The sequence below is a fragment of the Mytilus edulis genome, chromosome 12 (assembly GCF_963676685.1).
Source record: "Mytilus edulis chromosome 12, xbMytEdul2.2, whole genome shotgun sequence".
Taxonomy (NCBI): domain Eukaryota; kingdom Metazoa; phylum Mollusca; class Bivalvia; order Mytilida; family Mytilidae; genus Mytilus; species Mytilus edulis.
In genome coordinates, this window is record NC_092355.1 from 16,883,066 (window position 1) to 16,897,672 (window position 14,607).

Sequence of the window (14,607 nt, forward strand, 5' to 3'; positions counted from 1 at the left end):
TTTGATTTTTAAATCGTTAGAGGATAAATACATGTAGGTGTATTATATTCGATAATTTCGAATTTTTCTTCAAAAATGTCTCCAATAATCAAGTACAAATAATAAGTGTAGGTTGTATGCACTGTATTTAGAACATGCACTTAGGCTTGAAGCTTTGTGAGAAAAGCAAACATAGCACAGTGTTAGTAGATAATAGGTTACAATATAAATACTACAAATAAAAGTTCACAATGTACAATCTTTATTTACTATCATCATATATGAGACAATCATAACTATAAATTATACAAATACATCGTAATGTTCATAGAAAACAAAACTCATCTCCCGTATTATAGAAATTGCATGAATTATTAATATACCATTTGTAAAGATGAAAATAGATTTACAAGTTTATATAAACCTTTAACTACAAAAATGTAACACACTTAACCTGGCTTCAGATGTTTCTCAATACAATTGTTTAAGGTAGGTTGTGTGTACTTATATACATAATTTTATTTTGGAATAAAAGTATTACGTACCGGGACAGCATTTATTATTACACAACCGACTATCCCTAGACGCATCACAATTGGTTGAATCCCAAAATGATGATTGAATGTGGTAATCTTTTAATCTGTGTTGAATACCACCACCACAACTAACTGGACAGGTACTCCATTCAGACCAGGTACCTTCAGATATAAGATGTGAGAAAGCCGTGTCAGCGTCCAAAAACAAATACAAAATAATTGTTCTATGTTAATTTATCTTCAAAATAAAATCGACAATATGTAAATCATATTGTTTATTTTGATTATTATCATGTTGTTATTATAGGGTTATCTTTTATACATAGGGATACTTAAACCCTAACTATGTAGCACTGTCTGAGGTAAATACACTTCCCTTCATCATTTAGTACGGGGTGCTCAGTCTTTAAATGTGTTTCTTTTTTCTGAACTGCTTAAGCATTGTTAAGTGCTTTCGTGTTTTTTGGGTTGTTTTTTTTGTTTTTACATGCGAGTCTTGTATGGCCGTTTCGTAACTTTTGCCAATTGTCAAGGTACAAATCCCAATTGCATACAGGTCATTATCATTGAATTCAAAAACAGTTTCATCATGTTGTGCCATTTAGGTGTTATTCCGCCCAAAATGATTAGTGCTTGCTTACATGGTTGATATAATACTAGATTTGAAACTGATTGTAAAATAAGCGCAAACATATCTTAATCAAAATTGTCAGTGAAAATAAGAAATGATGATATTTCACACATAGAAAGACATCAAAGTTTACATGATTGATGTTTTTAACAATTGATGACAATTGGTATACAACGTTAACTCAAAAAGAAGCACACATATGTTATAATTCGGTTGAGAGTTATTCCCTTATGACCATATGGACACTGTTAGTTTTTTCTATTACTAAGATACACTAAGGGTTTGAAATTTATTCAAAAATATCTTAAAAAATATAGATATTATAAACTGGTAATTGATAATCTTTTTATTCTGCTCATTTTACCTTATTAGCAAGAAACACACTTGAAATGATTATACCTTAAACATATTATAACATTTAAATATCTTTGTGTTCTCGTCTTTATGGTAAAATAGTATGCATACATATACGTATAATTCAATGAAAATAGTTATCAAAAGTACCAGGATTATAAACATACTTGGACAACACATTTTATTACAGGAACGACTTTATATAGGCAATCCAGAGCAGTAACTTCCAGCCAAATATGGTGGTGGGCTGTCACAGTGTCGTTGTCGCTCTTGTATTCCTCCGCCACAACTTGACGAACATACCGACCAATTCAACCAATATCCCCATACACCATCTGTAATTGAACAAATAGCACAATTACATCCACATTATACTTTGATATGATGCATTTTGTAAGTATGTTTAGTATGAAGTTTACATATATTTTGACAATAATGTACATGTGTCCTTCACTTTTATTAGAACGCATAAGACAGGGCATCCAATATAATCTATGAAACAGCATCGTGTAATGTTGTAAAAACAAATCTGTCTAAGTTGAAAGTAAAACAATCGTAAATGGTGTTGGGAAGATAGAGGCTATAGTAGTATGCCGATGACCAATAGTCATAAATCGATAAAACTGAAACAAATCTGGGTCGCAAAATGAAACCCATTCTAAGATATTAAAGCATTTTTCCTAATCAAACAAAAAGAACACAAACGATACGTTAATAGATCGTAGCAAAAAACATGCTATATATGTGTGATGCTATTTATATATTTTACATACTGTTGTATGTCCGATGCTTGGTATATTTATACTTCGTAACTCCCTTGGTATATATAATATTTAAAAACCATATCTTTTTTATTTACTGTGTACAAATATTGTATCATGGATCAAATTAATTCGTTCAGTGTATGTTCATTTGTTTTACTACGTCATTTGATTGAGCTAAGCAATTTTAATTGATATTGTATTGTGTGTATTCCTATGTTGTGATGTTACACTGTTGTTTCAGATAAGGGTGAAGGTTTGGTTCCATTAAAACGTTTTAAACTGATGTAATTGTTTTATCCTGTCCTGAGTTAGGAATCGGATGTTCAGTAGATAAGGTCCATAAGTGATTTTCGTTTCTCGTTTTGTTTTATAACTATATCAGAACATTGGTTATTCCGTTTGAATAGTTTTATATTAGTAATTTGTTTTGGCCACTGTTCCGTGTTGAAGACCGTACCTTGACATATACATGCAATACTGGTTTACTTTTTTAAATTGTGACTTAAGCTTGGATGACGAGTTGTCTAATTCGCACTTATACATCATCCTTCTATATCTTTGATTTATTTAAATAAAAACGACAATACGAATATTTATTAACCAACTAAGTGCATTATAGCCAAAAGGGACTGTTTATTAAAAATTACATATTTTCTGTAATGACCCTGTTTTTCTGTAATGGCCCTGTTTATTTCTGTAATGGCCCTGTTTTTCTGTATTGGCCCTGTTTTTTCTGTAATGGCCCTGTTTTTCTGTAATGGCCCTGTTTTTTCTGTAATGGCCCTGTTTTTCTGTAATGGCCCTGTATTAATGCCCAGTTTCAACTTTGTCTGTATTAAGCCCTGTTAGGGTTTTTAATAAAGTTAATAAAACTAAGTTGTAAAGAGTATAATACCTTTTTGTATTTTATTTCATTTAGTAACCAGCAACCAACATTAAAGAACCATATAAAGGGATCACTGTTCATCCTGTTTTTTAACACATATCTCTTTCAACTTAATATCTTGGATATTTGGTATATTTAAAGCTTTATAATGGTGAAGTACAAATTATTTTGTTCAAACTAAACTGTCATTAAAAGAGGAAGACAGTACATCAAGTTAGCAGCAACACATACACTTTTGTGCAGTTGGTTAATAAATGAGTTGGTTAATAAATGTATTAAGAAATGGGTGTTTTTATAATGGCCCTGTTATATGTCCTCGGTCAGTAATAATGGCCTCGGATGTCTGTAATAGCCCTCGGAGTTGCCTCGGGCCATTACAGACTTCTTTGACCATTATTACAGACCTTGGACATATAACAGGGCCATTATAAAAACACCCATTCATTAATACTATAATAAACATCATATGTATTTCTCTGCAGTGAGTTTGGAGAACAACATATAGAAATACGGAATTCAAACTTTGAAAATCAAATATAACTAAAAAGGACATAATATATAGCCATAGTCGATGAGCTAATTAATAGGAATATGAATTTGTTCTCCCAAGATTCATGTTTGTCAATAGAATGACACGAATCAAACAATTTGATAAAGGATTTAAATTTGGTTCTTGTAATACTTCATTTTCCAAATTATTTTGAACTTGAATAACAACATATTTAAAAGAACACGAACAATCACAAAAACACATTATTTTTAATAATCATTAACTGAAAGATCAAAATGTAGATGTCAATGCAGAGATCAGTTAGACAACAAATCATTAGAATAAATACATCAAAAAGCAAACACAAATGCTTGAAAATTGCACTTTAATCTTTAGGTGGACGAAAGAAAACCCCTACTTATGAAAACATTAGAACTATCTTAACATTTAACGCTTTTGGTACGTTTATTTTGAAAGCAATTTGCAAGTATTACATAATGTTGTATTTTTCTGTATAGAAGTGGAAAGATTCGGAAATTAGAATTGTATCTAGTGATATTTCTTTTGCAAACAGTGCATATCTTTATATACGGGTATAAATCAATAATTTAGCTAACCTAACTGTATCGTTATGTGGTAATGTCCGTTGGCAGATTAACAAAATAAAAATTATCAATATGCTTGATTACTAACCACCTTTAAACCCGAACGTATGGTTAAGGGAGAAGCTAGATTGTGCCCCTGTTTTCTTATGAACCACATGTGTGGCATCTTTCTCTCACGTTTATAAATGGAAGCTCTAATGCTATTGGATTTAAATAAATGCCAACACTTTGAATAAAAAAAATATTTCCAAGCAACGTGAAATACTTGCAAATAGAACAAACCAACATAGACAAGATATAAGTACCGTATTACTAGAGATATTATAACAGTTGTTCTTCGACTTGGTATTATATCTGTTGCTTGACCTGTCTCCCTCTACATGCCCTAATTAGCCAGAACTAGTTCACATTATTTGTGTCTGTTTTTTTGTTTACTTTAAACAATTTAATCAGTCAAAACTCTCATTTGAATTATTTTGCTTTTAACAAAAATTGAATTATCAGGATTGTAGAAATGTACAACTTTATCGTTAGTGAATAAATAAATAAATGGTGCTGAGGTATGTTTCTGTGGTTGTCATATTTCATTTGTCATTTTAGTTGTTTTACGAGTTTATAAATATCTCTTCATTGTTTGGAAGTAGTTTTATGTTAAACAATGAACCAGAAGAGACCGATGTCTAAAAAAAATACAAACAAACAAAAGATCGTTAACATTTAAAACATCTTGGGTTTTCTTAAGACTTATCCACAAAATAGACAAAGTACTGAAAATGACCTGATGCGCAAATGTTATTATTACCTTTGTAATATATTTGCACAGAATATATACATGTTAGCTGAAATAAAATTGCTCTTGTCTGTTGTGACGTTTTTGATTTTAACGAACGTAATCTATGTATTACTGGTAAATTATTAAACCAGAGATATCGTTACCCCAAATTACTTCAAACCTTTACTAAATGTTTCCATAAATATAACGATTTGGTTTTGAAGTTAGGTTGTACCTTTAGAAAAACTTATTTCAAACGGGAAAGCATATCTTAATTTTGACGGAAATGTTGTTAACCGTCCCCGGAAATTTAGAAATGATACTGGTAAACTTTTCGCTCCTTTACATAAACTTATTCTAAAAGGTTACCAATTCAACACTATAATACGATCATTGAATACTGTTTTTATTGGTATAAATAGTGATTTTGTTATCAGTAAATTAAAAGCAAACTAAATATTACTAGTATGTTATTTACATATACACATTATTGGACCTACAATCTGTCGATACCTGTATCTTGGTATTGCACAGGGTCATGTTTTTCTCTGACTGTTTATGACGTCTTAACATTAAATCCATTGGAAGTTGGATGTGTTTGTATTGATACCTTAGTCTTAGATATATGAATTTTTTATGTGTTCTTTGTGGATTTCAACTAGCTGTCAGTTAACTGCGAGTACTGTCAGTCCTGTTCCTAGTCTGGGGATGTAGAAGTACCCGTCCACGTCCACTTGTATTTTTGTCCATCTGATGAGTTAAGCCTTTTTCGACTGATTTTTATAGTTCATCTTATGTTGTACTGTTATACCATTGTCCCAGGTTAGGGGAGGTTTGGGATCCCGCTAACATGTTTAACTCCTTCACATTATGTATGTATGTGCCTGTTCCAACTCATTTCACTGTAATTCAGTGGTTTTCGTTTGTTTTTGTGTTATATATTTGTTTTTCGTTCATTTTTTTTTTATATAAATAAGGCCGTTAGTTTTGTCGTTTGAATTGTTTTACATTGTGATTTCGGGGCCTTTTATAGCAGACTATGTTGTATGGGTTTTGCTCATGGTTGAAGCCCGTACGGTGGATTATAGTTGTTAATTGCTGTGTCATTTTTGTCTCTTGTCACATTGGCAATCATACCATATCTTTTTTATATTATTATCATAACATGAATATTTAAATGTGTAACTAAAATAAAGTATAAATAGAGATGTAGGATAAGTTTACTTTACTGAGATTTAATACAGGTTATACTAGATATTAGATGGAAAATAGTCGGTAAAGTTGATAATAGAAATTAAAAATCTTTGCAGAAAGGAAATTTTATCTGTAAAAAAACAGAAAGCGACTGAAAAATATGGTTTTGGTGAAAGGGGTTGCAAAAAAACGAAAATAAGCCAAAGAAAACCCTGTTGCTGTTTGAAAAAAACCAGAGGTATTTTTGCACGATTACAACCGTGGCTTTAACATACTTTGGATAACATGTAAGCATAATATCTACCAAGATTATAGATTTGGCAGACACTCCGTATATTTTGATTAATGAATATTTTCATGTTCATTCACTTTAGCAGTAGACGTATTGCACATTAGGATTTGCTCATAAAACAGGTAGGGTTATGATCCTGCTAGCAATTTAACCCTGCAACATTTCGGGACTTTTCATAGCTGATTACGCGTAATAGACTTTGCTATTTGTTGAAGACTATATCGTAACCAATAGATGTTTAATTCCGAGTCATTTGGCCTCTTCTGGTTTTTCTTTGTTATATTAAAATTTTATCGGACTGTTATTACAATGTAAGTGTGCATCGTTATCTGAATATTTTCTATACTCTTTTATCAACAACTTATGTCTATAATGGCAAAAAACTTGAGAGAAGATTGAAACGTTATAATCGATGATTTAACTGGAGTCTTTTAAAACAGTTAATGCTCTACAAGGAAATTGTGTTTGCAAATAACTGGTCTGTCAAAAATATAAATTTTCCTATCTCGAACAAGAATAGTGTCATAATTTTCAGAGCAAACGGCTGACACGTCCTTTTCAATATACTGCGAATGATAATATAAAGAAACTGTCCGAACACAATATAACTATTCGTTTATGGTTTGGGGACACGTCCTTTGATGTGTGTTGTCAACAAGTAGAGTCCCTTTTGTGGACAGTCTTAAACTTGCAGTTGTTTCATACACCTTCAAAATTTGTGTCTTGCAATTAATTTGTAGTAGGGGGATAACATTAAGAATTGAAAACAACATGTTTAATGATTTAATATTCTAACATGACGTCCTTCAAACCTTTGAGTACACCACCGTTTAAAAATATGAATATATTGATAGGGCTGTTTCGATTGTACTCCCACAATGACGTCAGAATAGTAGCATTTAACGGAAAATACACGCTTGTGAAACCGAAAATCATCTAAAAAAGGTAACGTAAAACAAATGATGATAAATTGTGTAATATTAGCCGGGTTTTTTTTACACATATGAGACATATAAGTACAATAATCATTTAGATTCATCCAAACTTATCTGAATATGTTATTGTAAGTAGTTTAAGCATCTCAGTTTGCTCCGTTATTTTATGTCAATTTGATAATGTGTTTATTAACGGGAACGGCAATTAATGCCATCACCTAGAGCGCTTCGATCCAAAATTATTGCGGTATTTGTCCTCTTAGAATCGATATAATTCATGGGGGCTTGATTCCTCGCTATCGCTCAGGGTAAAATATTTGTAATAAAGGGCCAACCTGTGGCAAAATCACGTTATATTCAAGCCCCCATGAAATATTTCTTAAACATAACATGCGAAATAATTTTTGGCTAGAATTTTCAGGTAATGTAGTGATTTTGTTTAGTTTGAGAATCAAGGTATCAGATAATTTATCTTTTGAGTTAGAGCCGATAGACTGTTCATGTGTTCAAATAGTAGAACACTTCACTGAAAAAAACTTTTTGGGAAAAAAAGCAATTGTTTTAACTGTATTCTGGGGCCATACATTGTATATCGAATTGATGTAGCTTATACTAGAGTTTGAACAGAGTAACTGAACATGTTTTGACGAAATGCCATTTGAATGCAAATCTAAATTAAACATAGGAATTAGAAACGTGATATAGAAAAGTCTAAACAAATGATCGCAAGTCAATAAGAAAAAATGCAACTGTTACAATATTTGACAAACACAATACAACTGAAGTGACAGTTAACACAGATTAGACTAATGATTTATAAAGAAATTGATAGCCTTGCTAAAAGAATGAAAAGGACGAAGGTAAAAACAAGTTTACTCAATATTACAAACAAAACGAAAGTATACGCAAGAAGAACCAACCAAAATACTACAGTAAGATCATATTGTCTGAATCGGTAAGCAGGCCTTCTCAATTGACAGCCCTCCGTTATAGATTCCACTATTGTAAAGGCTATTAACCTTAAAAGAGTAAGGTATGCCGCGCACATCTAACATCATCTGGCATTTACAAACATATCACCTGTAATATATTTTTCAATATTCGTGATGATGTGCTTTTTTACTCAGCTTTCGAGTGAGATATGTTTATGATAGTTAATTATATTACAGTTTTCTTTTTGGTAAAAATAGCACAAATGCATTTCTTTTTGGCCTGTGATTCAGAATGGTGACAATTGTGACTTCCCCAATATTTTCTTCGACATTCCGCCAGCTTCCCTTCTGACCCTTTACATTTTTGATCATCCAACCAAATTTTACCGTTGACGTCCCCGACTGAATTGCCTATGAAAATACCACCCCTAAGAAAACACGAATGAATGCAAATGTTAATCTAAATGTGTATACGATCAATGTTTACTGAGTCTCTTAATAGTAATTTAGGTTTCTGATAAAAAAAATATTTGATAAACAACAATGTTCAAGAGGTTGATCATCATATGTTATATCTGTTTGTTTCCTTGTATAAAAAAAGTTTTTAAACTGAACATCGTTAAATGTAACGAGTCCATCTAATTTTTGAAAAAAAGTTATATTTACGGAATTTATCGTAAATTAGGTTGTGGATGATGCATGTTGTAGCAGGGTTAAATTTTTGATTCTTTGCAATGAATATTCGTATGTATTATAATAAGTTATAGTCTTTTTGGTCTTTCCATTTCAAATGTCGGAAAAGTAACTTTTATGTTTTTGCTTTGTCTGTTTTTAGATGTCTCCATTACTGTGGTATCTGTGTTTTTCAGCTAAAAATATTTCAAAGTAGAATGATAATTACTTGAACCCAAGTTGTCGACAGGCTACCACTGCGCCTCTGTCGTCAAAATAATCATCGCATACGGTTCCCCATTGACCGTGATGCAAAACTTCTAATCTAACTCCACAAACTAAGCGTATGTTATCTAAAATATAGAGTTCATGTCTGGAATTAAAGGAGTAGGTTCAGTAGGACCCCTTTTTGGCCCCAAAATATAGCAGTTTTACAAAATTATGAAATTGTAATCTTTTAGCTATTTATTGGAAAGCAGAATGCTTGTACTACAAAAGAATAGGCTGTTTTTGGCAATACAATGTTCATATATCGGGTACTAGCATCATTAAGTCATGCTAAAATACTGAAATCTTCACAATTTTAGCATTTTAGTTAAATTTTAGACGGTTTCCGTCTAAAATGAAAGTGGCCGCATTCGTGTTCATTCATAATATTGAAATGTTAGTTGTATTTGATAATAATACATAACATATATAAAGGTTGAGGATGAACACGGATGCGGCCACTTTCATTTTTGACAAAAAACATCTGAAAAGTGACGTTTTTTTGGCATATTTGAGAGATTTTCCACATTTAAGCTTGAATCGGAGCGTTTTCAATGGCTTAATCAGTTAAAATCTTTCAGAAAAACTAATCAAATCAATTGAAATAGACACTTAAGTGTTTAAAAAGTGTCCAAAAACATTCGTTATATGAACCTGAAATTTGAGGCCAAAATCGGCCCTTACCGGACCCACTCCTTTCATTGTTCCAGCTAATAAGGTACAGATATTTGTTTTGGAAAACGAATAATAGAATGTTCCCTTTCCTTATACGATATTTGTTATTATCTATCACAAACAATGGAAAGAAAAATAAAACAATTCTATTATGCATTTGAAAAATGTTAGAATAGACATCTATATAGTTAGGGAAAGGAGAATAGCACACTGCAGAATGCATTTTATTATCGGTTGAAGCTACTTATGTTAGACATATGAATTTCCTTAAAATGATAACATGCTTTTTCATATTTTATCAGTATCGTAAATAAATAGTATGTTGCTAATTAATTATCGAACGTGTCAAAATTGTAATAGGTAAAGACATTCAATACAGAACATTCTGTTGAAAGAACTGATACACCGTTTGATCGCACACTGTTGCCAATGTTTTTGTCTACAACATATAGTGTATGGAAGCATCATTTTACATTACATACGTGCATAATATTAGAAATTGCATTATTCAGATTTAAAAGGGATTTATCAATTGGAAGAATACTTTTAGTATGGTAACTTTATAAAACATGAACTTTATTGCATTTTGATGGGATTTCTATTAAAATGAACCATATATTACAGTTAGAAAATTCTTATACCATGTATAATTAAAATCAATATGATTGAATGAACCAAAAAGACAAGTTATAAACTATATTAAAATACTACCGTTAATATCGAAAATATTGTACATATGTCTGGTGCTTGTGTTTTTATTGTTTTGTGGAAACAATAGCCCATACAATAAATTAGACAAACATACCTTGTGCCAACAGGCTTGAAGGAAGGTTTACTATCGAGAATAAAAGAAGCCACATTATCCTATTAGAAATATAAAAAAACATAAAATATTATTCATGCTTTGATTTGTAATGATATACTAAAAAGACGTTCTCCCCAGAAATATGGTACAGAAAGAATAGTATTCCATGCTTTCATCAAACTCCATCGACCGGTTTTAATTTCAATGTTACCTGCCATGCCTGCCTTACACCTGGAATTATTCGATTTAAAAAAAAATATATTAGTAGTACATGCTAAATCTAAACTTTCTTTAATGGGTAGAATTTTTTTTATTCGAAAAATGGCATGCAATAACTCTAGAGAAATACTAATGGTTTATTATTGGTAAATATATTACCGACAAAAACTGCTGCAGGGTGAGAGAGTTTATAATTATGTGTAATAAACTCAAGATTTAACATCGTTGTTTTATTTCTCTTGTAATACAAAAATGACAATACCAAATTTGACAATGAACATACAGAAAAAGCAACTCGTTAAATTAAATTATGATGTCAGAAATCTAAACCTTACTCCGTGAGGGTACTTGGTTGTATTGTTGATTATGTAATGAGCTGCCAAATCACATACGACAGGCAATTCTCTAACTTAATTTTCAATCTAATATAGACCTGGAATAGTTAGCTCCTGCCAATGTAATGCATGCCATAAGTGCTTTGTGATTTGAGCTTAGCCTGGCTTGGCTTTTTATGCTTTTATACTAGAAATAGCTTGCTATGATTTTATATTTGTATCTGGATCATGAACAGTATCATGTCTTTGCTTATGTCATGTATGTAGTTTGGGTGTTTATATCCTGCTGTCATGGCATGTATGTACAGTACAGCCTGTGACATTCTCTTAATTATGTACACCCTCTTGCATGGTCAACATCCAATGGTGGCCATTTATTGGGGTATTCAATCTTGAGATGTTGGCCATTTATTGAGGTCATAAAACATAGGTTGATGTTTTATCTAATAATGTTACCTGTTGTAATCAATCAGGGTTGAAGTTTTCAACTTGTATGTTTCTTTAAAATTTACCTGTACAGGTAACTTAGGAATAGGTTTCTTTCAAAATTGACATTTCACCTTTTTTTGAAAATGTAGAATAAGACATTGTTTTAGTCTTTGTTAATTAATATTATTTTTGATTTTTCTGCCTTTTGAATTTATTCAAATTAATTTTTTTATTTGTTTTTATTCGTTTTTGTATGATTTTGTTTCTTTTTCTTTTAATGTCTTCTTTAGTAAGAATCTTGAGAAGCAAAAAGACAAAAATGTCAAAGATAAAGTTATTGACTAGCATTTGAAAGACAACAGACTTTAACTAATTTTTTTAAAAAGTAAAAAAAAAAAAATTAATGTACATGATGTTCATTGTATTTAATTGTTTATTTGCATTATTTAATGAATTATCTTTAATAAAAACTAATAATCAAGCAAGTGATGTTTTGAAAGAAACCATGAAGGAAGTAATTTTAACAAGCCTGTTTCTTAACAAAATAAAATGATCAGACAATATCAATCCTCTTATAATACATTTTTATAACATCTATTATTATTCAGGAAAACTACAAATATCATTATACTATTTTTGCCTACAAATGTATCTTTTTTTTTTTAATCTGAAATCAGGAGTTAACATAATGGACATGTTGAAGAGACTTATTTTCCAAAAAAATATTTATAGAAAAAAACTGTCTTGCTTTGCCTTTTGAAACAATTGGAACTTACTAAATATGACATCTTCAGTTTGACTAATATCTGTCAGTTAAAAGCCAAAATTTGACAAAAGACACTTATATAGATGGTTACACTTTTATGGTCTATTAATTAAATCATTTTTTTCTGTGTACATTTATATTGTTGGAAGTGCTGGACTGGTATGATACATATTCTTGGTATACATTTGCAAATATTTCCCTAAACCCAGGCCTTTTAGATAAAGTTAACAATTTCAGGGACTTGAATTAATTAAGACTTTAAGAAAAAATGAAAAATCAATTTGAAGAAAAATATAAGAACATTTTTGAAAATAGATTTAAGAATAAAAACTTTGGTAAAAACTGTATACTAAAATGTGTCACATAGAGAGTTAGTGGTCATAATTTAGAAATAGAAAATAGTGGACAATATAAAATTCCTAGAAAAGATAGAATATGTAAACTGTGCAACTTGCTGGACAATGAAGACCACTCCTTTCTTAATTGTAAAATTAACAAAACAACTTGAGATAATCTATTTGAAAATTGTTTACCTTCTCATAATATTGTCTCTTACCCAAGAACAAAAAGTGAAAGAAATGCTAAACCTTTATTACATGAATATGTCATGTATGTTGAAAATATTGGCTCCCTTATAAAATAGTCATTCTTAGAACTGAGGGAAGAAACCTAAAAAAAATCCATGTGTTTTAATTTCTTATAGAATTGTTAATTCTTTGCATTATAAATATAATTGTTTTTTTGTTTGTTTGTTTTTTTTTGTCACAAACTAAATACCATATGTTTATATGACAATACAAATATTATCAAATTTTGTTGAATTAATGAATATTTTGAATATATTTATTCAATAGAGAAATAAGGAATTGGCAAAATTTTATTTAGAATAAGTTCTAAAGACAATCTTTAACATTTGTAAAACAGTATTGAATGCAGATAAGTCTATCTACATGTACTATGATTTAAGTATAAATCATTTTGATTTAAGAAAATTAATTTGAGAAACAACTTTTCAATAGAAAAAGGCAGGCATTGGGAAAGTTTGCATTATATTAGAAGATGATATTCATTTATTCTTCACTTACCATAAAGTACATGTAAAAAATAACTTAAATTGATTAAAAAGGTATAATGTTAAGACAAATAGTCATGGGTCAAATAAAAAAAAAATCAGCTTTTTATTCAACTAGTTATATTATTTCATTTTATTTTTGAATTTTCTTGTCATAATCACAGTAATTAAATTTCACAAACACATACATGTATATTTTACCTGAGACACATGAACTGTAAGTTATATAATTTTAACACTTCAATGCAGCCACGATTTCCCTTTATCCTTGACTAGTTTTTGATTAATACCTTGTGTATTAATTAAGCGACAGGGGGTATAATGATGGACATATAGGGCCACCATGGTGGACATAATTTTTATGGCCACCATGAATAAGATAATGTCACAGGTAGTACTGTATGTGTGTTTTGTTTGCATGTTATTTGCTTGTGTATAATGTATTATAATATCAATTTTTGATGCTCACTAGAGCTTGTGATACTTTATTTACAATGTTTCGACAATGATTTGAATTGATGAAATGTCATCTAAATACATGTTATAAACATAGTGTATGACAAAGAAAGATATTCTTATTTTCATAAATGTGTTCTCTTATCAGAATAGTGTACACTATAAAGTTTTAGTTTTTGGTCATTGTTGAAGGGTGTGCAGTGACCAATTATATAGTGACTAACAAGTAAATCACTTGGTCTACATGGTTTAAATGGTTGATAGTCGTCTCACCATATCTCCTTAGGCCAAAATAAAAATTGTTTGTTTCCCCTCCCCACACCCAGGTAAAAAATAAGCCCCCTGAGATGGGAAACAGACATTCTTTTAAATGTGGCCTTATTCATGATCTTTTTATTGAAATTCTGTAATAAGAAGATTTTACTAGTCTATAAGTATCACATAAACTTTACATTATCAATAATCCATTAAAATGAAGTCCAGTCAAAATAACCATGCCAGACAGATATATGACAGATAATTTCATGAATTTCATGAATTT